At 42.9% G+C, this 25,528-nt stretch overlaps 1 protein-coding gene, 2 long non-coding RNA genes and 1 pseudogene across 4 annotated transcripts in view; 1 reads left to right on the plus strand and 3 right to left on the minus strand.

The window, feature by feature from the left end:
• Positions 1 to 11,487, plus strand: part of LOC144333520 (uncharacterized) — a 174,915-nt gene extending 163,428 nt beyond the window's left edge. Inside the window, exon 5 of the long non-coding RNA XR_013402226.1 lies at positions 11,254 to 11,487. This is a non-coding gene — a long non-coding RNA (uncharacterized LOC144333520). The remainder of the gene's footprint in view (positions 1 to 11,253) is intronic.
• Positions 1 to 25,528, minus strand: part of LOC106998463 (selection and upkeep of intraepithelial T-cells protein 1-like) — a 215,810-nt gene that overhangs the window by 99,609 nt on the left and 90,673 nt on the right. The gene's annotated exons all lie outside the window — the stretch shown is intronic.
• LOC114672400 (uncharacterized) lies at positions 1,032 to 16,748 on the minus strand. Its single transcript, XR_003722764.2, has 3 exons — positions 16,407 to 16,748; positions 10,224 to 10,512; positions 1,032 to 3,524 (listed from the first exon to the last, which is right to left on the minus strand). It is a non-coding gene; the product is annotated as an uncharacterized LOC114672400 (long non-coding RNA).
• On the minus strand, positions 8,878 to 9,797 carry LOC144338704 (uncharacterized; annotated as a pseudogene).

A 25,528-nucleotide genomic window follows, 5' to 3' on the forward strand; every position in this document is an offset into this window, starting at 1 on the left:
ACCTAAATGTTCATTGACCGATGATTAGATAAGGAAAACGTGGTATATTCATACAATGGAATGTTATTATTCATCCTTTAAATAGAAGGAAATCCTGTCATATGAAACAATATGGATGAATCTTGAAGACATTATTCTAAGTGAAGTAAGCTAGTCAGAGAAGAACAGATAGTGTATGATTCCATGACTATGAGGTATCAAATGTAATCAAACTCATAGAAGCAGAAGGTAGAATGATGGCTTCCACAGGAGAGCCGGGTGAGGTGACGGGGAGTTGGTGTTCAGTGTTCAGTGAATATAGTGTTTCAGTTACACAAGATGAAAAAGCTCTAGAGATCTACTGTACAATATTGTGCTATAGTACACACTTAAAATTTTGTTAAGAGGATTGATTTCATATTTAGTTTTTACCACAATTTTAAAAATGTAAAACAATGAAACTTCTTGAAGAAAACAGGGGAAAAGCTTTGTAACTTAGGATGAGGCAAAAAACTTCTTAGATGTGAAACCAAAAGTATAATCCAAAAAAGAATATATTTATAATTTAGACTTCACAAAAACTTCTCTTTAAAAGACACTGTTTAAAAAATGAAAAGACAAACTACAGACTGAGAGGAAATATTTGCCAATAATATCATTCATAAAGGACAAAATGTGTAAAGAACTCTCAAAACTCAATAATAAGAACACCTAATAAAAAATGTACAAAAGATTTAAACAGACACTTAACCAAAGCAATGTAGAATATACTCAACATCATTAGTCTTTACAGAAATGTTGATTAAAACCACAAATGAGATACCACTACAAGCCTATTAAAATGGCTAAAATCAAAAAGACTGACTGTACCAAGGTTTGGCAAGCAAGTGGAAGATCCCTGAGCCACTGACGGTAATGTAAAATGGTACAGTTGCTTTGCAAAACAGTTTAGCAGTGTCTTTAAAAGTTAAACTTATACCTACTATATGATCTAGTCATGCTGCTCCTAGGTTTTTAACCAAGAGAAAGCAAAGGATACATTTATACAAATATTTGCATAGACAAATATTTATATTAGTTTTATTTATAATTGACATAAAGTAGAAATAACCCAAAAGTCCATCAATGAGTGAATGATTAAATAAACTATGGAATATACATACGACGGTATACTACTCAGCAATAGAAAGAAATAAATGGTACACAAAACAACAGAGACAAATCTCAAAATAATTATGTTGAGTGAAGGAAGCCAAACACAAAAAAGTTCATATTATATGATTCCGTTTATATAAAGTATTGGAAAATTCTTAGCCATTATCTCTTCACATATTGCCTCTCCACCATCCCCTGATTCGTCTCCTTCTGTGATCATTATAATACTTACTTTAGCCCCTTTGACACCGACCCTCATGTCTTTTACATTCCTCTATGAGTTTTGCATTCTTTCTCTGTACTTCTGTTTGGATTTACTTGTCTTTCTGGTGTTTTGCTGTGCTCAGTTGACTTAATTTCAGATTTTGTTTTCAGTTTTTAAGTACCACTTATTTTTCTTATAAATTCCAATTACCTATTAAACTTTGCATTTATTCATCTGTGTTAGCTTGGGCTGCCATAACAAAAACCATAGACTGGATGGCTTCAACAATAGCAATTTATTTCACTGCAGCTCTGAGGAGGCTGGAAGTCTGAGATCAGGGTGCCAGCATGGTCTGGTTCTGGTTCTGGTGGGGACTCCCTTCGTGCTTGCAGATGGCTACCTGTTCACTGTGTGAAGGAGACTTTATTTTATCTTCTCAATTTCCTATTAAATTTTTTATAATCCAAATTTTAATTTCCGGTAATTTGTTGTAATTCCTTAATCTTTATTACTGTGTTGCCTTTTTTATGTGATTGGCAGAGAAGGTGGGTATTTGGGGTTTGCTTCTGTTTGGACTCCTATTCTCTACATGTATCTTTATTTTTTTCCATTTTTTTTAACTTAAATTTCTTTGCTGAACATTGCACACTTTTCTGGAGTATCTTGAATCATTTTTACCAATATATATTTAAGACTGAAGAAAAAGAAAGAGGAAGTCAGAGTGAGACTTACAGATAATCAAACTTTATCAGCTACCAGGAAACCAGTCATTTTTCTAGCACACCTCTTCCTCAAAACAGTGCCAGATTACGGAAAACTTTACATAGGTAGGCAGTAGCTACACCCGCTCTCCTAGATGGCTTCTTTAATATTTCTTAAAAGGAACTTCTATTTTATTTTGTTTGTCTGATGTAATCAAAGTTATGGCCTGTTTGGTTTGCTTTTGCCAGGGTGTAAATACTGCCTAAAGGTCATTCTGTACACGGGGATAGGGTGCAAGTCAACTTGCGTGTACGAAGCTCCAACGTGTCCTCCTGTCTGGGTCCCCCCTTTTAATTCTCATTCTTTGTTATGCATACAGTCTCAAGCCTTTCTAGGATGTTACCAGGGGAGTTGACTGTCTTTAGCTGTAGTTTCCTTGGAATCACAAATATCAATAGAGAGCTGGTTCTTTCTCTTTGTTCAGGTTTCAGCTCCAACATCACCCCAGAAAAGTCTACCGTGACTTCTCTATCTAAATAAACCTTATCTCAATCACTCTCTATTACGGTTTTCTATCTTGTCATCCTCATAGCATCCATCATCATCTGAAATGATTTTGTTATTGGTTTTTACCTTCCCTACTAACATGTAAGCTCATGGGAAGAAGTTTTGTTTGCCTTATCCATAGCTACTTCCTCAGTGGCTTTACCAATACCTGTAACATGAGTGGTGCTCAGATATTTATTAAATAAAGACATAGTCATAAGATACAGGGCAAGGTCAGAAGAAGGAGAGATGCTTCTGCTCCATCTCAAAATTCAACTAGCCCAGGCTCAGCCCCATTCCCAGAAATTCTCATTCCAAACTCAAATTCATTCTCCCCTATCCAAGCTTAGAAAACCTGGGATGATATCATTTATCTTTTACCCATCCTTGCCTCGCCTCCAATTCCTATGTTCCTAGTTTATTGATTGTTACATCTGTCTGGTAATTTCAAATTCACAGTTTCTCATTACCTCCCTAAATACAATGCTTTTGACTGTGCCTTACCTCCATCCTGTCTACCTAGATGTGTCTCAGAATAATAGAATAGTTAAGAGCAAACAAAAAGTAATAAATATGGAATTGAAGAAAACAAATTTCCTCCACCTCTCTGTCACTTGAGACAAAACTGGTTCTTTCCCCCAGGGCGGTGCTGTTTCAGGATCTTGTCCCTTCATAGACTCATAGTCCAGCTCATAGTTGCTTGACTCTCTGTGCAAGGGTGCAAAGAGAATGAAAGTTGCTCTTGCATCAGAAGGACTGTCTCAAGGGCACCTGTGCTGTCTGCCTCCAATATGTATAATACAGGATGCTAGACTGGTCTTTCAGCCTCAAGTTCTTTTTATCTTCAGAGAAGGTACACATGCATGAATTAATAATCAATAAAATAAACATACGTCTGTCCTCTGGCATCTCATTCACCATAAGTGGACACCATGACCTAGAGAAATACAACAAAAAGAGATTAGGAAAACGTTGGAGAGAACCAGTGCTGTGTTCCTTTGGAAGCTAAGCAGTAAAAGCTGTAAAAGTACATGAGTGCCATCTAAAGGCAAAACTAGTACTGCAGGGTTGTTAAAGGCTGTTTACTAAGGAGGAAAGAGAAATTTGCTCCTGGAAACCCCTAAGTGAAGTGAAAACTTGTCAAAACAACCTGATGGATTCTGCCCTATCATCTATGACTGGTAGTAAGCAAGTTTTTCATATCCTGAGTCAAAATTTGCCTCCGCCTTTCCTGACCGCTGCAGACCACAGTAACTTCACCTCCTCTGACAGATCCTAGTATATTTTCTTTAACGTTTAATCAGTCCCAAGTCAGAACACATTCTCTCTTCTTTCTTCACAAATATCTTTCTTCATGTATTCTTTGAACCAGACTCTGCGCTCAGCAATGGAACTGTCTGCTGGTTTACAAGTCTCTTCCTGAGCTGGAGGGACATTGTCCATCCCCTCCCTTCCTGTGACAGGAATACCCTGCATAACATCTCTGAAATGCACTTCCTAACCTTTTTAGAACTGGATCCTTCAGGAAAGCACATCCCACCTGCTCTAGGACAGGTAAAAATTTGTAGGCATATAACTTCCCGCAGTGAACATCATGGGTTTGGAAGTTGGGGACATGTAGTATTGAATCCTACCTCTGTGATTTGTGAAATCTGTGAACTACCAAAACTTGGGCAAAGGACTTAACGTCTCTGAGACTTGCTTTCCTAGTTGTTAAACTGAATGACAATACCTACCTATGGTCTTATGGTAAGGGTTAGCAATAGTCCATTTATTTATTTATTTATTTGAGACAGTTTTGCTCTTGTTGTCCAGGCTGGAGTGCAATGGCACGATCTTGGCTCACTGCAACCTCCGCCTCCCAGGTTCGAGCGATTCACCTGCCTCAGCATCCCAAGTAACTGGGATTACAAGCATGCGCCACCACGCCCAGCTAATTTTGTATTTTTAGTAGAGATGGGGTTTCACCATGTTGGTCAGACTGCTCTTGAACTCCTGACCTCAAGTGATCCACCCACCTTGGCCTCCCAAAGTGCTGGGATTACAGGTGTGAGTCACTGCACCCAGCTCATTATTTATTATTTATATACAACCTGGCACAACCTGGAACAAAGAAAAAGTGGTAAGAAAATATAAACTTTCACTATCATTATGATAAGAAAAATTATATGAGATTAAGTCACCTACTTTGCAAAGTTGTTGTGAAGATTAAATTATGTACACAGGTATGATAGACTGCCAGGCAAAACAGAACTTAGAATTGTTTCGTCAAGAGAACCTGCCAGTAGGTTTGGCTGGATGTGATGGCTCATGACTATCCCAACACTTTGGGAGGCTAAGGCAGGCAGATCACCTAAGGTCAGGAGTTTGAGACCAGCCTGGCCAACATGGCAAAATCCCATCTCCTCTAAAAATACAAGAATTAGCCAGGTGTAGTGGCGCATGCCTGTAGTATCAGCTACTTGGGAGGCTGAGGCAGGATCACTTGAACCCAGAAGACAGAGGTTGCAGTTAGCCAAGACTGCACCACTACACTCCAGAGTGGACAACAGAGTGAGACTCTGTCTCAAAAAAAAAAAAAAGAGAGAGAACCCACCAGTGGCTTCTATCTGACGACACTATAAGTTTTATCACAATGAAATAGATGTTTTATTTTTCTCTGAATACTTCAGTTGCATCTCTGAGATACTGCAAACAGAAGACCACAAGGTACACACTAAGATATTAATATGGTTTGGCTCTGTGTCCCCACCCAGATCTCATCTCAAATTGTAATCCCCATGTGTTAGGGGAAGGACCTGGTGGGAGGTGATTGGATTGTGAAGGCAATTTCACCCATGCTGTTCTCTCGATAAGTGAGTCAGTTCTCACAAGAACTGATGGTTTTAAAGTGTGGCACTTCCTGGCTCTCTCGCTCTCTCTCTCTCTCTCCTGCCACCTTATGAAGAAGGTCCTTGCTTCCTCTTTGCCTTCTGTCATGATTCTAAGTTTCCTGAGGCTTCCCCAACCATGTGGAACTGTGAGTCAACTAAACCTCTTTTGTTTATGAATTACCCAGTCTCAGGTAGTATCTTCATAGCAGTGTGAAAACACACTAATACAGATGTGGAACAGCTGTAACAGGATTCTTTAAGGCTCACAAAGATTATCCTTTGCAAAATGTCCCAAGATTTGGCTACTTGGGAGAGGGAGCTAAATTTGCACAGCGTGGCCAGGCACGGTGGCTCATGCCTATAATCCCAGCACTTTGGAAGGTCAAGGCGGGCAGATCACCTAGGTCAGGAGTTCAAGACCAGCCTGGCCGACATGGTGGAACCCTGTCTCTACCAAAAATACAAAAATTAGCCCAGTGTGGTGGTGTACACTGGTAATCCCAGCTACTCAGGAGGCTGAGACAGGAGAATCGCTTGAACCTGGGAGGCAGAGGTTGCAGTGAGCCAAGGTTGCACCACTGCATTCCAGCCTGGGCAACAGAGCAAGACCCTCTCTCAAAAATAAATAAATAAATTTCCACAGAGTCAAGCCAATATCTTCTCCCTAACAATCGAAGTTAGATTCTCTCTGATAGATTGAGTACATTTGGAAACATCACCATATGCTTTACACTACACAATGTTCTTGAAAAAGTCAAGGAAGATGGACATGATTGGCAGATAGGCCTTAAGCAATTAAATGAAAAGCAAAAGTGATATAACCTATTTTTATGCCTTGGGCTGATAAAGAAAATCAGTCCAACTATTCATGTGCAGCATCACATCTGGTATGCGGTAGCACTCAATCAATGGTGGTTCTTATTACTGATATTGTTCCAAGTGGTTTCTTGCTAATCCAACCCAGAGCTCGTGTCATCTGGCAATAGTCTCATCTGGGCCCAGTTGGCAACTTCTCTATGAGCTATCCCTGTTAACAACCTTTCTAGCTCACACAGTGGTAGGCCAGAGCCTGTTAGGATGGAGGGAGAGATGGCAGGAAAGCGTGGCCAGCCAAGGCTGCCAGCACAGACACAATTCAGAATTCTAAAGGATATTCCCCAGCAAGGAGAGATCTGAGAAATGCCTCAATGTAATGCCTGCCCTTTGGACTTGTCTAATAGGAGCAACTTGCTCTAAGTGATGTATCTAAAGTGTAGCTACCCATGCTGTAGATTATTTTTCCTTTTTCTGTTCCCCCATCAGTGTTAACCTTCTTGCACAGAATAGAGGAGAACAAACAGAGAAGGGAATGAAGTAATAGTTCTTAGGGATATGACAAAGTCCAGAGGCCTCAAATCATCTCTTGAGTATGTTACACTTTCTCTCCCAATGGATTTTCCATGTTTGCTACACGAATAATGCACTGTTAAGCACTGAAGCAATACAATGGTAACCTTAACAAAACAGCAATTTGAAGGTTAAACTGCCATTACTAGTTTGTATCTCAATAGTGCATCTTTCTTTAAAATGCATGCTTAATTACATTAGAGGCATGGGGAATAAATCATATTCCCCTTGCCTATGGTGGGGATCACCTTATGGATGCAAATATCAAGATCTATCTTTAGATTTATTAGTGACAAATATCAGCCCATTGTCTTAATGGTGAAATAACATCATCTACTAGCACAGGATACGAATTTAATTTAGTGAAATATCTTTAAAAAAAAAAAAAAAAGCTCTGAATCACAAGCCATATGAGCTAGAAGCATTCAGAAAAATAACCCACGCCTGGCTCTTAGCCTCAGAGGGACCCCAGAATCACCTGGGGAGCTTTCAAAAAATGCATTGCACAGGCCCCACCTCAGACCTATTAAGTCAAAATAGGTAATGATAGGGCCCAGTAATCATTTTTAAAAACCTCCCAGGTGATTAATAATTGCAGCCTAGAATGAGCACCACCCATATACATCAACCCCATGATTGCACAAGGGGGCTTTAGCCCCACAGGGGAGATCGCTGGTGCAGGATTCCCAGGGATGCCTGGAAAGTTGGGTCCAGAGCCTGTGGCCCCAGCTGGTCCCCTTCCTGATTGGATACTGTGCCTTCGCATCTCTTTGCTTTGGTTCCTTTTTCCCTCAATGGCCCAGGTTTCTACCTCATTCACTAATTCATTAGACTTGTGTGGAGCACCTACTATGTGCCAGATAACACCATTCCTGTAATATTCCCCTATGTCTTAGCTCTGCCAAATCTTTTCCATTGTGGTGATCTTCTTAGCACTCCTAAAAGGCAAGGCCTCCTTCAAGCAACAGTTTCTGACTGCTCTAACCACAGGAGGGAGCCAAGCACTCCACTCTTTTTTCTATAAATCCACAGATCTGAAAAATCAAGCAGAGAGCAAGTGGATCACAGGAGGCAGGGCCTGCAGGGAGTGGGTAAGGGCTGTAAGAAATGACCTCCGAGTGACCTTTCAGGCTTGAGCCACCGTGCTGCCCACCTGAAGAAGGCCATGGGGTACCCCAAATACAACAGTCTTCACAGGCAGGCACACCTAGAACTTCACTGGCTGAGAGCTCGCCTGGACCATCACTTGTAAAATAACCAGAGAAAGTTGTACAAAGATCCAGTGTGGCCAAGTATATAACTGCTGGAACAGAGCAAGTGCCCAATCAACAGAGACTTCCATCTTCTGAGAGCCCCTCCCCTTCCTTTTCTCCCTGTTTTCTTTCATCCTCGTCCTATTCTCTTTCCTTTTCCTGAGAAGCCACATAGCACAGGGAAGGCCTGAGCTGCAGAGCATTCAGCCCTCTGGGTAGCAATTCATGATGGAGCCTGTCCTGCGGAGACCATCCTATAAATGTTAAGTTGTAGCCTTTACATGTTCCAAGGATATGATGAACACTGCCTCAAATGGCCTTGTCTGTCACCAATCCTTCATCAGATCATCCCTCAGTCAGAGGATCTGAGGCAGGAGCCTGTGGTGACCTGCAGGGTCCTTGCTCTGCCCTCCCCAGCCCTCCTTGGCCTCCTGGCCCCATTGGTGAGTAGTCCTTGGGCCTCTGTTGACTGGTGACCGAAACTCACTGCCACATAAGGCAGCCACTGTCAGGCTGTCCCTGTTCTAAATGAAAACTTGACTCTCCCCCAGCACTTCTGCCTTTGGCCCTTCAGAGGTTTGGAGCCAGAAAGATGCCCCTGAGTCTTCTCTCCTTCAGACTTTAACCAAGAAATCCCTGCCCACCCTGGTGAGATCTCCAATTTTTTGTGGTCCTCACACCTGAAGATACCTGGTTTGGTGTGGTGGCCCCGGTGAGGACAAGGGGAGTCTCTAAGGGTTTGTTCTATGCTATGAACCATAATACACTTGTCAACACCAGCCAAGATCACATCAACCTGGGAGCGGCAGGTCAGCCTCCTCTTTCCTGTCCACCTCTAGTTCCCAGATTGGTTTTTTATGAACAAACCAAAGACTGAGCTCCCCAAGATGAGGTATTTATAGTTGGGGGTTTGGGCACAAAGGCAGACTGGTTCCACCAGCCCCCTGCTCACTGTCTGTGGTTCCCTCTCCCTCTTCTCTGTGGCTGTCCCAACATGCAGATTGGTATCTGTCTATTAGCCAACACACACAAGGCTCAGCTCTCAATCACAAAAAAAAAAAAAAGAAAGAAAAGAAAAAAAAAAAACACTTGAGACTCCAACTCCTAGATTCTTTTCCTAGGAAATGCAAACCCATTCTTAAATGAAAAGTCACGTTCCTACTGTCAGCTGGGTACAACCAGAGTTGGTCTTGACCAGTAGGTGGATTGACTGATTCCTCCCAGAGCTGTGAATGAGGATACACCTTCCATGCTGAGCCATCTGTCACTCCCTTCATTTCTCCCTCCCTCTCAATACACACACACACAGACACACACCCAGGGACACACATACGGAGACACACAAATACACACACACAGACACACACAGAGATACAGGTATACAGAGACACGCAGAAGTAGACACACCCAGAAACAAACAAAATAGACACAGACACACACATATAGACACACATAGAGAGACACATAGAGAAACACACATACAAAGACACATACAGGCACACAGAGAACACACACACAGACACACAAAAAGATACACAAACACACGAAGAGAGACACACAGATATCACACAGACACAGAAGCACAGACACAGAGACACACACAGACACAGAGATACATGCAGACACACACACACACACACAGATGGCCTTAGCATCCAGCTTCAGGGCAATGCCCTCAGGCATAGGCACTGTCCCCATTTCATCCCTGTATCCCCAGCAAAGTGCCTGCACACAGTATGTGCACAATAAATGTTTGCTGAACTCAACAAAGCCACAGGGAACACAGTCCAGGCTGCTTAGAGCAGCTGCTTAGAGCAGCAATGAGAAAAATGAGTCCTGTCCAAATTTCCTTGTGATTAAATCCTGCATATAAATTTCTAACTGGAAGATTTCGTATTGTAAAAACATTTCTGAGACCCTCCCCACTTCCTTTCCCACAAAGCCCAGACTCCATCATGAGCCCCCGTGACGTGGCCCCTATTCTCTTGGCTACAGCCTCTTGGGGAGAGTACAGTCTCAGGCAATTCTTCTCCGGGAGGTTCCCAGATTATCTTTGGCCTACTTGTGTGCCCCCAAGAAATCTGGGATCCTGGGAAACCCCATTATCAGACAGTGCCTGCTCACCAACAGTCCTCCTGCCCAAGAGTTTCCTGAGCAATATTGAAACCCAGGTTTGCCCGACTCCAGAGCCTGTGCTTGAAACCACTGTGCCCCACAGCCTCCAGCACCGTCAGCAATGAGAATCCCCAGATAAGATGAAAACAGCGTTCCCAGCCAGGACAGCAAGGCCCATGGCTGCAGCAGGAAGAGTCACAGGAGGAACTGGGCGCGGTTTCATGAGGAGGCGATTATGGTTGTCAGAGGCACCTCAGAGGCTGGATGATGACATGCGAGAACATTCCTTCATTCATTCCTAGAAAAGAGACATTACAGAATATGGTTGAAGCAAAGGGTCTAGCGTCAGACAGAGCTGGGTTTAATTCTTGGCTCTGCCACTCAAATGCCAGGTAACCTCGGCCAAGCCATCTGAACTGCCTACTCTTGCTCAAGTGTAAATTTGAGAATGATCATATCCCTATTTTAAAGGTTGTTGTGAAGATTAAATGAAATAATGTGTATAAGATAGTTATTAGACCCTCACAAAAGTCTTACAAGGTAGATGTTGTTATTCCCATTTTACATTTGAGAAAACTGAGGCACTAGGAGGGAAAAAAGGGTTTCCAAATTTGCCCGGGCCCAGTGGCTGGGACCTCTAATCCCAACAGTTTGAAAGCCCGAGGGGGGCAGTTCAGTTGAGGTCAAGAGTTTGAGACCGGCCTCACCAACATGACAAAAATCCCATCTCTACTAAAATTACAAAAATTAGTCAGGCACAGTGGCGGGTACCTATAATCCCAGCTACTTGGGAGGCTGAGGCAGGAGAATCGCTTGAATCTGGGAGGTTGAGACTGCAGTGAGCCAAGATCACACCACTGCTCTCCAGCCTGGGCAACAGTGCAAGACTCTGACTCAAAAAAAAAACAAAAAACAAAAAAAGGTTTCCAAGTTTGCACAGCTTGTCACTGGCAGAGGCAGAGGTGGGACATAGAATACAATTCTGCCTGATTCTTCAGCCTCTGCTGATAGCCCATCTCACTTTCTCTCTCCAGCTCAGAATGTGTGGAGTCCCCTGCCATCTGAGTGACCACTCTTGCAGGGCCAGGAATCACCATGGCCTGGCAAAACCAGCCTCAGTGCCCTCAGTATCTGTGGTTGCTCCTTCCCTGGAGTCCTTTGTGGCATCAGAAACTGACTCTTCCTGCCTCCAGTTCTCTTCTAGATCTGAGAGGACAAAAGCCCCACATCCTCCCAGCAACCTGTGCATCAATAAAGGTTGCCTTGCTCCCTGTCTGCAGTGGGCAGTATGTGCCTCCCAGGCTGAAGGCCTCTCCTGCTTCAAGAAAGGACCTATGCAGCTTCTGAACCCACTGTTACAAGCCTATGGACAGGGAGTGAGTGGCCTGTGCTCACAGCAGATGCCCGGTCCACCACTCTGCCTCTGGCAGCCAGAGACGCTCACCCCAGTGTGAGCTATTTAGGGCACTCTCAAGAGGTCCTGGCCCATCTCACCTCCCCTCTTCATCCCTCTCAGTTCAGAATGTGGGCCTCCTTGATTTCATAGTTCTCTTTTCCTGTTACCTAGAGGACACGCTCTCCCCACCCACCTGCAAACACATGTGGGAGTAGCCATCTGAACATCATGAGCAAAAGGTAGGTTTTTAAAACTATAACAGATGGTGAGAACATAAGAATCACCTTAGGTATTACAGTTGCTAAAATTATCCTCCTGCAAGAGATTTTAACATGGAAGAGCCTGAGGTGAGGCTCAAGAAGCTGCATTGTTAACCCTGGGGTCTCCTGACACCAGCCTTCAGGGCCTTGCTGCTTTAACGCTCCTGACTAAAGGTCCTGGGGAAGGACACCAGTCATTAAAACCCAGCCAGGACCTCCAAGGTGAAAACTGACAAAGCACAGGCTCCCGTGTCAAACAAATCTGATTCACATCCCAGCTGCACCATTTTCTAGCTGTGTAGTTGGGGTCTAATGACTTCCCATCTGTGAGCCTCAGTTACCTTTCCCTGGGACCCCTCTCTCATGCCTATTTTTAGAGTTATCATGAGGATTAAGTGAGGAATTATACATTGACTAAATGGCTCAGAACAAGTGAAATCAGACTCCCTTCAGTCTCTGCTTCCCTCTCTACCAGGGGATCTCATGCCCATGTCTCCAGCTTAGCATTTGTTGCAACACATTGAGAACATCTGGGTATATCTCTCTCTGCAATAGGCTGTGAGCTCCTCAAGGACAGGAGCCAGGATTAAACCCTCTTTTTATTTCCAGGGCCTAATGCAGAAGAGCCCAGCACACAGTAGGGTCTCCATGAGTTGTGGGTCTATTGAAATAAAGAGAGAGGACATTCATTGTGTCCTTCCACCCCTGGAATCTCAGTTAGTTCATACAAAAATAACAAAACCTACCTGAGTTCACTGAATTACTATTTAGTACCAGACCCTGTGCTAGGGACATAGCATACCTCACTTCTAATCCTTATTCATCCCTGTGGATATATATTACTAACCCTGTCCCCACCACACACATGCACACATGTCCTGGTTTTTTTCTGTTTTGTTTTTGTTTTTTTGTTGTTGTTATTGTTTTTTCACTTAGGAGGTTACTATGGTTCAGAAAGATGAGGTATTTTGCCCAAAGTCATATAGCTAGAGGATATCAGAGTCAAGACTGACACCCAAACCGTAGCTCCAAAGCCTGTCCCTCCTCACTGCAGCAGCAGCCTCTCTTCCACAACCAAGGACCAACGCCCTTGCCTGAGGATCCTTCCCGTTTCTCAAGACTTGTTGAGGTCAAGGTGAAGGGCATGAAAGGAGCCAAGCAAACTTCAGTGTCAGCCACATGCCTTCATGCCCATCTGATACGTACTCATCTAAAATTCTCCACAGACTGAAGCCATAAAATCATAGCCTTATTTAGTGGTCTCTCCAAGTCCAGCTCTGAGGCAGCTCCACAACTCTTGGCTAGGAATATTAATTCAAATAACTCACGCAGACAGCTGTGTAACCAAGACGAGAGATAGATGGAGCCCGGAACGCCCCTGTGCTGTAGATCACAACCCCCCACTCCCATGCCCTCCCCCAAGCTGCCGGGACGGAAAAAGGTCAGTGATTAATTATGCTAAGATAAACAGAGTTAATTTTCTTCCTGGATAAAACTAATTACAACTGTGTTTGTTTTGGTAGGACACGGAATTACTGTCCCCAGTGACAAATCTTCCTAATTGAAAAGAGTGTTTATTTTAAAGGGATGGGGGTTGGGGTCACTAAACAACAGTTAGCTAGCATTTTCCCCGTTTTTCACTTGAAAAGGGACAGTGATTAGGTGTTGGCCTCAAAGAAACGAACAAAATCTTTTTGTCCACGTTTCCTCCCTCCAAGCCCGCTCGAGAGCCTTGGCAACAGCATGAGGGAGAAGAAGTTGGCAGTTTGGGGGTTTCCAAGAAGAATCCATGCCCTGTGGTTAATTAGCTTTTAGTGGGTGATGAAATCAGGGTGAACCCCTCTTTGGAAATCCAGTGAGGAGGGAGGAATGAGGGTTTTGAATCCCACCACCCACCAACTCATAAACTGTGGGCCAACATGTGACCCAGCTCAAATCAATTCTTTCAGCATTGTGCTAGGCCAGCTCAGTGCTAAAGCACCAGAGATAGAGACGAGGGAAGCAGAGTCCCTGCTCTCAAGGGGGCCAGGACAAGTCATCGTTGTTCACATGTCTGGTGCCGAAGGGACAGAAGGAAGAAGTTGTGGAGAAGGTGGGCAAGCAGAGAAGAGGAAGAGCCTTCCACCAGAGACCAGTGTGAGCAAAGGTGTGCAGGTGCACAGTGTGTTTCAAGAGCTGTGTGTAATCCAGTGTGCCTGAGATAACAGGGTGAATTGAGGCACGTGACTGCAGAGGAGGCTGGAAAGATACTTGGAATTTGGATCCTGACAGTTTATGTTCATTTACTAGGGCTGCCATAACAAATTACCACAAACTGGGTGGCTTAAAACAACAGAAATGTATTGTCTCGCAGTTCTGGAGGCTGGAGATCCAAAATCAAGATATTGGCAAGGCCATGCTCCCTCCAAAGCCTTTTTGGAAAGAGAAATCCTTTCCTTGCCTCTTCCAGATTCTGGAAGCAGCAGCCAGGTGTTCCTTGGCTTTGGCAGCATAACTCCAATCTCTGCCTTCACTTCCCATGGCTGTCCTCCCTCTATGCCTATGTCTGTGTCCAAATTTCCCTCTTCTTATACAGATTCCAGTCATACAGGATTAAGAGCCCACCCTACTCCAGCATGACTTCATCTTACTAATTACATGTCAACAACTCCATTCCCAATTAAGCTCACATTCTGGGGTACGAGGAGTGAGGGCTTGAACGTATGCTTCTGGAGGACACAATTCAATCCATAGCACAGGTTGCAGAGGCCACTTACAAGAGTATGAAGTTTGGGAACAGAGGGAAGACACTCTAAGAGCTGTAAGTGATGGAGGGACTTCATTTGTTTGTTTTATTTTATATAAGAAGACTTCTCTGGGTCCAATTCAGAGGACTGATAGGTGAGCATGACTCAAAATAGGAAGACCATTTGGGTAAAAAGTTGTCACAAAAATGCAGGTGAATCTTGATTGTACCCAGAGATTGACAGTGGCAGAAAAGGTGGGTTGGAGAGAAAGAAATCTGTGATAGGGAAAAGTGGGTTGGAGAGAAAGGAAACTGTGACAGGGCTGTTTAGATTTCCAGGATTCTGGGGTTTAAGGAACCTCGATATTACTGGGGTGGTGGAAGAGTAAAGAAAAGAGTGGGGAGTTAAGGACCATTTCCAGGTTTCTGAGCTCACTGAGGAGAAGCAGACTGGAGGGGAAAGGAGATCAGTTCTGTACAAGTGACAAGTTATGCAATCAGTGACATTTGGGAAACAGTAGGATGTAAAGGTCTGAGACTCAGAGAAACACTTTCCTCTGGAGATATAGATTTAAAAGTCATCAAGAATTAGATGATCATTGAGGCAGGAAGATGGATGATGTTCCAGAAAGACCACATAGAGTGAGAAGAGAAAGTCTAGGAGAGAAGCCTGCAGAAGCAGTCACGAGAGAGGCTAAAGGAGAAGGGGATCAAGGGTTTACGCTGAAAAAGTACAGGGTCTGACTTCCCAGACTTCCAGCCCCAAAGCAAAGTGACCTCCTGCCACTACGGTGCACATAGCTGTACTTACGTGCACTCTACTTTCTCCTGAATGCTAATTATCCACACACGCGCAGACTCCCCTAATCCCAAACTCTGCCAACTCCTTAAGCGCATTGTGGACCATGTCATTATCTGCCCCTCTTGGGTTCCTCGCAGCCTCCCTAAAGAGGATTTAGCACAAAGCAAGTGCTTATCACTAAATATATGAATAAATGTGGATAATTAAACCACTGTCAAAGATTTATTTAGTACTTATTGTAGGCAAGGCAAGGTTCTCTAACAGAAACCAAGTATAGGGCACAAGATAAAACAGGTGCTCACTAAGTGTTGATGAAAGGAAAGGAGAAAGGGGAAGACAACAGTTAGCATCAGAGCTATTCAGAATAATAATAGTAAGAGGCTCCACCCGAGAGGCCCCAGGGCTGCATGGTTGTGATACCGAAGAAAGGACAGAAGGCTGGACATCGGGACACCTACATGCCAATCCTCCTCTCACAACAAGTCCCTGTGTAAATCATTCAGCTTTCTGGACCCAGTTTGCCCTAGTATAAAGTTAGCGGTTTCAGTTACAGATTTTCTAAGGACCTTTGCCTCTGCGAAGCTAGAATCCAACTTAAAAGTGTTCAAAGATAGAGTACAGAGGAAAACTAAGCTCTAGTTTTTTTTTTTTTTTTCCGACAGTTACACACAGAAATGCTGAACATTTTCTCATGTGATCCTCACCCTTGTCTTACAGAGAAGAAACGGAGGCTCAGAGAGGTTTTGATATGCCCAAGGACCGTGAGAAGACTGGAGCACGGGGCTGGGGATGCACCAGGGCTGGGAGACAGGGTTGAGCATCCCCGCAGGCATGGATGGCAGGGGGGCCACGCTGCAGAGTCATTAAAACATGGCCTCTGGACAAAGGCCACCCACCTAATTCAGGCAAAAACGCGTTTCACACAGTTTTGAATTATTTGAGGCTTGGAGTTGTTCCAACAGCAGCTAAAGGTACTGACTTAGGGAGGAGGGTCCTTCCCGTGGCTTACCAAAAAGTATTTTCAGATCCTTGGGCTAGCGGGGAAGTGACAGTATTATAACCACGGAGAGCTGCGGTCAGCAGGGCTGCGGAGGAGGGAGGAGACCGGCACTGTAGCTCAGGCTGTCCTTCGCACATTCTCTCTGGCCTCAGGCTCCTCGTCGTTAATGCTTCATCAGTGAGCTCCAAGATCCTTTTCAACTCTGACACTCTGTGAAACCTCACCCTGAATTCTAGGAGCCCAAGTTATTGATTTGTGTTGCACAGTTAAACGCTTCATGCTTGTGTAAGGCTGCCATTCTCTGGAACACTCTGAAGCAGACGCTTCCAAACGCAGGCCCTGCACCAAGCTGAATCATAGTTACCTGTAGGGCTTTATAAAAACACACATGCCAGGCCGCCACACCAAACTCACGGCGTCAAAATCTCGGGGGCGGAGGCTGGGCATTTGTGTTATTAGAAATCTCCCAGGTGAGCCCGGTGCTCAGATCCACGCGTAGAACCAGTTGTGCAGCTGCCGCACCTGCATTTCCGAAGCAGCACCTGCCACCTGGTGCACATAGAAGGTACTCCAGGAACGCTGCAGGTCCAGGCAGCTCACTGCAAAGGACCGAAGAGGACTCTGGGTTTCTCATCTGGGTAACCAGCTGTCAGATACACCTAAGCTTAAATCCTCACACTGACACCTCCAGCAATGTACCAGAGGTGTACTTAGAAAAACTGGGTGTCAAATTTGGGTTCTGTCTTGGAATAGCAACAACAACAACAAAGTCCCATTCTTTCTCTTATGAATGGGAAAAGTGTTTTCTGCTATGCAAAGATCTAATTTCTTGGGGTGGTGATGGAGGTAGAGTAACGAAGGAGGTGCAGCGAAGATGTGGAGGAGAAAAGAAACGCATATATTTAGGTTCATTTGGACTTTTGCTTTCAGTGGTGAAAAGAACTTAATTAGTAATAAAGGACAGATAATAACCATGGTTAATCCTCGGATAGAGCAGACCGTGTGCCAGACACTGATTAACGGCTTCATCTATACTCACACTTCGTTCCCAGTGCCAGCCCAGTGAAGTAGGCACTATCATGATGCCCATAAAATCATATAAGGAAACTAAAGTACAAAGAGGTTAAGTGATTTATTCGATGCCTCTCACCCGGATGTAGTTCCATGCGTTCCAATCCAACATTTTATCTGCGTAAAACAAATATTTTCCCATAGTGTTCCCCTTCCTCATTCACCTCCATTCCAGCATTCAAACTGCCCTTGCTTCATCAGGAGATGGACTGACACAACACAGCTTAGAGAAATGGAAAACACTGAACGTAAGCAAAATGTTTGGAAGAACATCAAGGGTATGAGCAAAGTGCTTAAGGAGAATGATGCTTCATGTGAACTAGAGAGATATATGTGAAATTTCTATAATCTATATTTAGACAAATTGGTTGTGCCTCGGTTTCTGTCATCTGCAAAATGGGGGGAAAACGATTGCCTATCCTATAGGTTGTGAAGAGCAAATGACATAGCATGTGTACAGCACTCAGCACAGTATCCCTTTCAATGTTTAGCAGCTGTTGTTAGCAGATGTGATGTAACCAGTTTATTGAGGAGCCTCAATCCATTGGGATATAGGTATAAACAGTTCCGCTTATTTACTCTAGGCACAACGGTTAAATGTGATATGTAATATCTGCCAGTCTCATTTTCTAATGATATCTTCAGGTAGATCCCATTGCTTTCCCATCGATATCAGTTACCAAAAGTCCCATCTGGTCTAGGTCACAACTCCCATCTCGTATCCAGTTTCAATAGCATTTCCTCGTCTCGCTTCAGTGTTTGCCAGACTTGTACCTCAAGTTACGAGAGTGGGAAGGGAATATGGAGAAACCCCGTCACTACAAAAAAAATACAAAATTAGCCGGGCGTCATGGTGCATGCCTATAGTCCCAGCTACTCGGGAGACTGAGGCACAAGAATCACTTGAACCTGGGAGATGGAGTTTGCAATTAGCCGAGATCATGCAACTGCACTCCAGCACCTGGGCAACAGAGTGAGACTGTCTCAGAACAAACAAACAAACAAAGAGTGGTAAGGGGTTGTGGTCTTGTCTTCTATTTTCTCCTCCTTTCTTTTCTGGGTCTAGTGCCTTTCATGTTGAGGGAAGAAGGAAAAATAAGAGGAATAACACAGGCCACTCTAAATAAGTGGCTGTTTGTCATTGGTGGAGAAAGGCTCCTGATCTTACACTGACTTTACCTGCTTCCCTCTGTTGCTGGTGGCCTCTGACAATATGTTGGTCTCCTATTAGATGATGTGGTGTATGGAGTTATATGGTTTTGGAGGCAGATGTTCATCTTTATGCCAGCCCTCTCCATCACTGATGATCCCACAGAGGGGTAGCTGTGTCTCCCTTCATCTTATTAGCAGTCTGTGGCTCCCAGCTTCCTTTTTGGCCGGATGTCACCTTATGTGGTCCACGTCAATCAGAACTTCCACCTTATCCTCCAACTTCTGTTCTCTCCTTAAAATGGAGCACTGATGAACATGGAGGTCTTCTACACTCCCCAAGGGCTGAAGGGAAGTTGGTGAGGTGGACAAAGAGCACAGCATTTTCTTCTTTTGTGGAAAACTTCACTAGAGTACCTGCTCTTCCTTCAGAAGTGTGTTGCTCCACCATGCTTCCAGACGTCAGAAATCTATGGTAAGAATTGGATGCCAGGAGATTTGCACTTTTGCCCATGATTAAGTTACCAGGATTGAATTTACCCTCCTGCTTTCAAAATAAAAAAGATAAAATGTCAGAAACAGCCATTTTCAAGACACTAGACCTAAGGCAACAAAGGATAGTTACTCCCTAAAAGACAAGAAACAAACTAGGTAAGCCCTATGACTGCCCCAGCTTGCTGCCTTCGGAGAATATCCAGGCTACGGGGACAAAGAAGAAAGTCTGAGTGGAGCCCAGTAGGATCCTTGAACAGAGGTGATAAGGCTGCGAGTTAGGGAAACCAAGTGGGATAGAGTTCATGGATGGACAAAGTAATAAAAGGAAAGAGATGTGCCAAGAAAGAGCCGTGATGATCTGCAGAGCATCCCCATCTGATATTCAACAGACTCCTGATTAGCACATGTATGTGAAGTAACACTTGAGGATGGAGGAAAAATAATTTGAAAAGATTAAAGAACATTGTCTGATGCTCACACAGGACTGGGAATATTGCATATTTCCCCCTGACAATTGAAAGAAATCATACTTTATGAGCATTGGGTACAGTATTCCAGAAAATCTTGCTTAGTAGTGGAGAATAATTAGCCCTAGACTGCTCAGATATGCCAAATAAATGATAAAGGTAAGGCTCAAGAAGATCAAAAAATTTCCAGGTAACTTAACACATCCCAGAACAAAGCTCAAGAAGATTTATAAGAATCAAAAAGATCCCCCACCCAATAAGGTAAAAGTCACCATTTCTGGCATCTAATCAAAGATAACCAAGCATACAAAGAAGCAAGAAAACACAGAGAGAATAATCAATCAATCAAAACCATCCAAGAACTGAAACAGATTTAAAATTGCCAGGCTAAGATGTCAAAATAATTATTTTAATTGTTCTCTATATGTTCAAAAGTTAAGTAGAGACATGGATGATTTCAAAAATACTCAAATAGAAACTAGAGATGAAAACTACAATGTCTTAGATGAAAAATACTCTTAGTAGGATTCAGGATGTATTAAACATGGCAGAAGAAAAGATTGGCTAACTCGAAGCCATAGCAATTAAAAATAATGGCAAAATAAACATCAGAAGAAAAAAAAATAAAATTCAGTGTAGAAATCAATGGAATAGAAAACGGTACAACAGTAGGGAAAAAAATCAATGAAACCAAGAGGTGATTTTTTTAAGATCAATGAAATTGACGAACCTCCAGCCAAGTTGATCAGGGAAAATATGAAAAAAGACACAAATTGCAAAATTAGGAATGAGACAGGTGCCGTCACCACACATTCCCTTACAGAAAAAAATAGGAGAATATTATGAGCAACTTTATACCTATAAATTTGACAACTTAACAAAACAATTCTCTAAAAAACACAAATTATGAAAGCACAGTCAAAAAGAAATAACCTTAGCATCTCTGTATATACTTGTTTTTTTTGTTTGTTTGTTTGTTTCTGCAGTAAACACACATTTATTGAGCATCAACTCTGTGCCGGGCCCTGGGTGGGCACAGGGGGCTCAGAGAGGAATCACACGCAGACCCTACCATTGAGGCCCTCACAGCCTGGCAGGGCAATTGGTCACGTCAATGGACACTCACGGTACAGTGTGGTCAGTGTGGTGTTAGAGGTAGCACAGGTGACCGAGGGAGCACAGAGGAAGGGCCCCTGACCTGTCTGGGGGTGGCAAGGAGGGCTTCCTAGAGGAGGTGACACCTGAAGAGGGCTTTAGGGAGTGAACAAGAGTTAGGATGTCTCGTCTGAGGAAGTGGCCTGTGCAAGGCCTCAGTGGTAGGGACAATGGTGGTGGCTGGAAGTTGAGCAAGGGCCAGTCCAGGAAGGGCTGTGGAGTCCACAGACGACAGGGAGCACTGAGGGGTTTGAAGCAGGTGGTCGGCAGAGGGCCCGCTGAAAGCCAGTGTGAAGGGTGGCTCAGGGGATAGGGCAAGGGAGAAGGGTGGGCGGCCGTGGACAGCAGAGGTGGACGGGCACGGCCCTTGCCCGGGGAGTCTTGTCCTGCCTGGAGGCCTCCTCAGCAGCGGGGAGGCGGGGGTGTGGGCTGCCAGCCTCGGGGCCACAGGGTGCACAGCCCTGGGTCCAGTGGTTTGAGCGTGGCCTGCTCCTGCAGCCCGAAGTGCTGCCCGGGCACCAGCTGGAGCTCCAGCCTCTGCAGCAGCTTTGCCATGATCACCTTCACCTCCATCTGAGCAAACTGCTGCCCGATGCAGGAGCGGTGGCCTAGCGGGAAGGGGAAGTAGGTGAACCGTGGCTTGGGTGCTCCGGGGCCAAACCGATCGGGGTTAAAAGTCAGCGGGTCTCTACTAATAAAATAGAACTTACAGACAAAAAAACTTTCCCACTAATGAAGAACACTCTAGTTTCTTCACTAATGAATTCTCCCAAACATTAAAAGAAGAAATAACACTAATTCTACCCAAACTCTTCCAGAAAACTGAAGAAGGAATGCCCGCCAACTCATTATGTGATGCCAGCATTACCCTGACACTGAACCCGGATAATGACATTACCAGAAAACTACAAGCCAACGTCTTTCAAAAACACAGATACAAAGTTCTAAACAAAATTTTAGCAAATCAAATCCATATTAAAATTTAACAAATTAAATCCAATAGATAAAAAGGATAATGTGTTACGGCCAAGTGAAGTTTTTCCAAGGAATGCAGGGTAAGTTTAACATACAAAAATCACTGCCAGTTCTGGAGATCTTTTGCACAACAATGTGAACATACTTAGTAAACTGTACAGTTAAAAATGGTTCAGACAGAAAATGTTTGTTATGCAAGGCTTTTATCATAATTAAATTTTTTAAGAAAAAGCCATGTAATTCACCATTTTAACACATTGAAAAGAAAAAAAACCCCACATGATTATATCAACAGAGACAAGAAAAAGCATTTAGCAAAATCCAACAACCTTACAAAATCCAACTAATCTGGATAAAAACTCTCAATCAACTAGGAATAGAAGAAAACTTCCTCAATTTAAAAAGGAAAGTCAACAAAAATATCTACAGCTAACATTTTATTTAATGGTAAAGACTAAATGTTTTCCTTCTAATATCAAGAATAAGAAAAAGATGTCTACTTTCAGCACTTTTTTCAACATTGTTCCGGATGTTTTAGCCATGCGCGCAATCAGGAAAGAAAAGAATAGAAAGAATCCAGGTTGGAAAGGAGAGAATAAAATCATTTTTCATTCTCAGACGATGTAACTGTCTATGTAGAAAATAATGGCATGTGCAAAAATCAATTAGAACTAATAAGTTTAACAAGATTGCAAGATATAAGGTCAATATATAAAAAGCTATTGTATTTCCATATCAGATATACAAAATATCAGAAATAAAATACTGAAAAATATATTTACAATACCATCCACAAAAAAAAACCACATTAAACAATTAGGGGTAAATCAGACAGAAGGTATGAAAGACCTATACACTGAGAACTACAAACCATCACTGAGAGAAAGCAAAGAAGAACTAAATAAATGGAGACATTCTTTGTTTATGGATCAGAAAACTCACCATGGTTAAGATTTTACTTCTCCCCAAATTGATCTATACATTAGTGCATTCCCAATCAAAATCCCAGCAGGCTTATGGCATAAAATGATAAGTTGATTCTAGAATTCATGCGATCATATGTATACATGTGCCATGTTGGTGTGCTGCATCCATTAACTCGTCATTTACATTAGGTATATCTCCTAATGCTATCTCTCCCTCCCCTCTCCCCAAAATAGGCCCCGGTGTGTGATGTTCCCCTTCCTGTGTCCAAGTGATTCATTGTTCAATTCCCACCTATAAGTGAGAATATGCGGCGTTTGATTTTCTGTTCTTGCGATAGTTTGCTGAGAATGATGGTTTCCAGCTGCATCCATGTCCCTACAAAGGACAGGAACTCATCCTTTTTATGGCTGCATTGTATTCCATGGTGTATATGTGCCACATTTTCTTAATCCAGTCTGTTACTGATGGACATGTTGGTTGGTTCCAAGTCTTTGCCATTGTGAATAGTGCCGCAATAAACATACATGTGCATGTGTCTTTATAGCAGCATGATTTATAATCCTTTGGGTATATACCCAGTAATGGGATGGCTGGGTCAAATGGTATTTCTAGTTCTAGATCCTTGAGGAATCGCCACACTGTCTTCCACAATGGTTGAACTAGTTTATAGTCCCAACAACAGTGTAAAAGTGTTCCTATTTCTCCACATCCTCTCTAGCACCTGCTGTTTCCTGACTTTTTAATGATTGCCATTCTAACTGGTGTGAGAAGGTATCTCATTGTGGTTTTGATTTGCATTTCTCTGATGGCCAGTGATGATGAGCATTTTTTCATGTGTCTGTTGGCTGTATAAATGTCTTCTTTTGAGAAATGTCTGCTCATATCCTTTGCCCACTTTTTGATGTGGTTGTTTGTTTTTTTCTTGTAAATTTAATTTGACTTCTTCGTAGGTTCTGGATATTAGCCCTTTGTCAGATAAGTAGATTGCAAAAATTTTCTCCCATTCTGTAGGTTGCCTGTTCACTCTGATGGTAGTTTCTTTTGCTGTACAGAAGCTCTTTAGTTTAATTAGATCCCATTTGTCCATTTTGGCTTTTGTTGCCATTGCTTTTGGTGTTTTAGACATGAAGTCCTTGCCCATGCCTATGTCCTGAATGGTATTACTTAGGTTTTCTTCTAGAGTTTTTATGGTTTTAGGTCTAACATTTAAGTCTCTAATCCATCTTGAATTAATTTTCATATAAGGAGTAAGGAAAGGATCCAGTTTCAACTTTCTGCTTATGACTAGCCAATTTTCCCAGCACCATTTATTACATAGGGAATCCTTTCCCCATTTCTTGTTTTTGTCAGGTTTGTCAAAGATCAGATGGCTGTAGATATGTGGTATTATTTCTGAGGGCTCTGTTCTGTTCCATTGGTCTATATCTCTGTTTTGGTACCAGTACCATGCTGTTTTGGTTACTGTAGCCTTGTAGCATAGTTTGAAGTCAGGTAGTGTGATGCCTCCAGCTTTGTTCTTTTGGCTTAGGATTGTCTTGGCAATGCGGGCTCTTTTTTGGTTCCATATGAACTTTAAAGCAGTTATTTCCAATTCTGTGAAGAAAGCCATTGGTAGCTTAATGGGGATGGCACTGAATCTATAAATTACCTTGGGCACTATGGCCATTTTCACGATACTGATTCTTCCTCTCCATGAGCATGGTATGTTCTTCCATTTGTTTGTGTTCTCTTCTATTTCACTGAGCAGTGGTTTGTAGTTCTCCTTGAAGAGGTCCTTTATATCCCTTGCAAGTTGGATTCCTAGATATTTTATTCTCTTTGAAGCAATTGTGAATGGGAGTTCATTCATGATTTGGCTCTCTGTGTGTTATTGGTGTATAAGAATGCTTGTGATATTTGCACATTGATTTTGTATCCTGAGACTTTGCTGAAGTTGCTTATCAGCTTAAGGAGATTTTGGGCTGAGACGATGGGGTTTTCTAAATATACAATCATGTCATCTGCAAACAGGGACAATTTGACTTTTTCTTTTCCTAATTGAACACCCTTTATTTCTTTCTCTTGCCTGATTGCCCTAGCCAGAACCTCCAACACTAGTTGAATAGGAGTGGTGAGAGAGGGCATCCCTGTCTTGTGCCAATTTTCAAAGGGAATGCTTCCAGTTTTTGCCCATTCAGTATGATATTGGCTGTGGGTTTGTCATAAATAGCTCTGATTATTTTGACATACGTTCCATCAATACCGAATTTATTGAGAGTTTTTAGCATGAAGCGTTGTTCAATTTTGTCAAAGGCCTTTTCTGCATCTATGGAGATAATCATGTGGTTTTTATCGTTGGTTCTGTGTATATGCTGGATTATGTTTATTGATTTGCATATGTTGAACCAGCCTTGCATCCCAGGGATGAAGCCCACTTGATCATGGTGGATAAGCTTTTTGATGTGTTGCTGGATTCGGTTTTCCAGTATTTTATTGAGGATTTTTGCATCGATGTTCATCAGGGATATTGGTCTAAAATTCTCTTTTTTTGTTGTGTCTCTGCCAGGCTTTGGTATCAGGATGATGTTGGCCTCATAAAATGAGTTAAGGAGGATTCCCTCTTTTTCTATTGATTGGAATAGTTTCAGAAGCAATGGTACCAGCTCCTCCTTGTACCTCTGGTAGAATTCAGCTGTGAATTCTGGTACTGGACTTTTTTTGGTTGGTATGCTATTAATTATTGGCTCAATTTCAGAGCCTGCTATTGGTCTATTCAGGGATTCAACTTCTTCCTGGTTTAGTCTTGGGAGAGTGTATGTGTCCAGGAATTTATCCATTTCTTCTAGATTTTCTAGTTTATTTGCATAGATGTGTTTATAATATTGGCACATGTATAGATATGTAACAAACCTG

The sequence above is a fragment of the Macaca mulatta genome, chromosome 1 (assembly GCF_049350105.2).
Source record: "Macaca mulatta isolate MMU2019108-1 chromosome 1, T2T-MMU8v2.0, whole genome shotgun sequence".
Taxonomy (NCBI): domain Eukaryota; kingdom Metazoa; phylum Chordata; class Mammalia; order Primates; family Cercopithecidae; genus Macaca; species Macaca mulatta.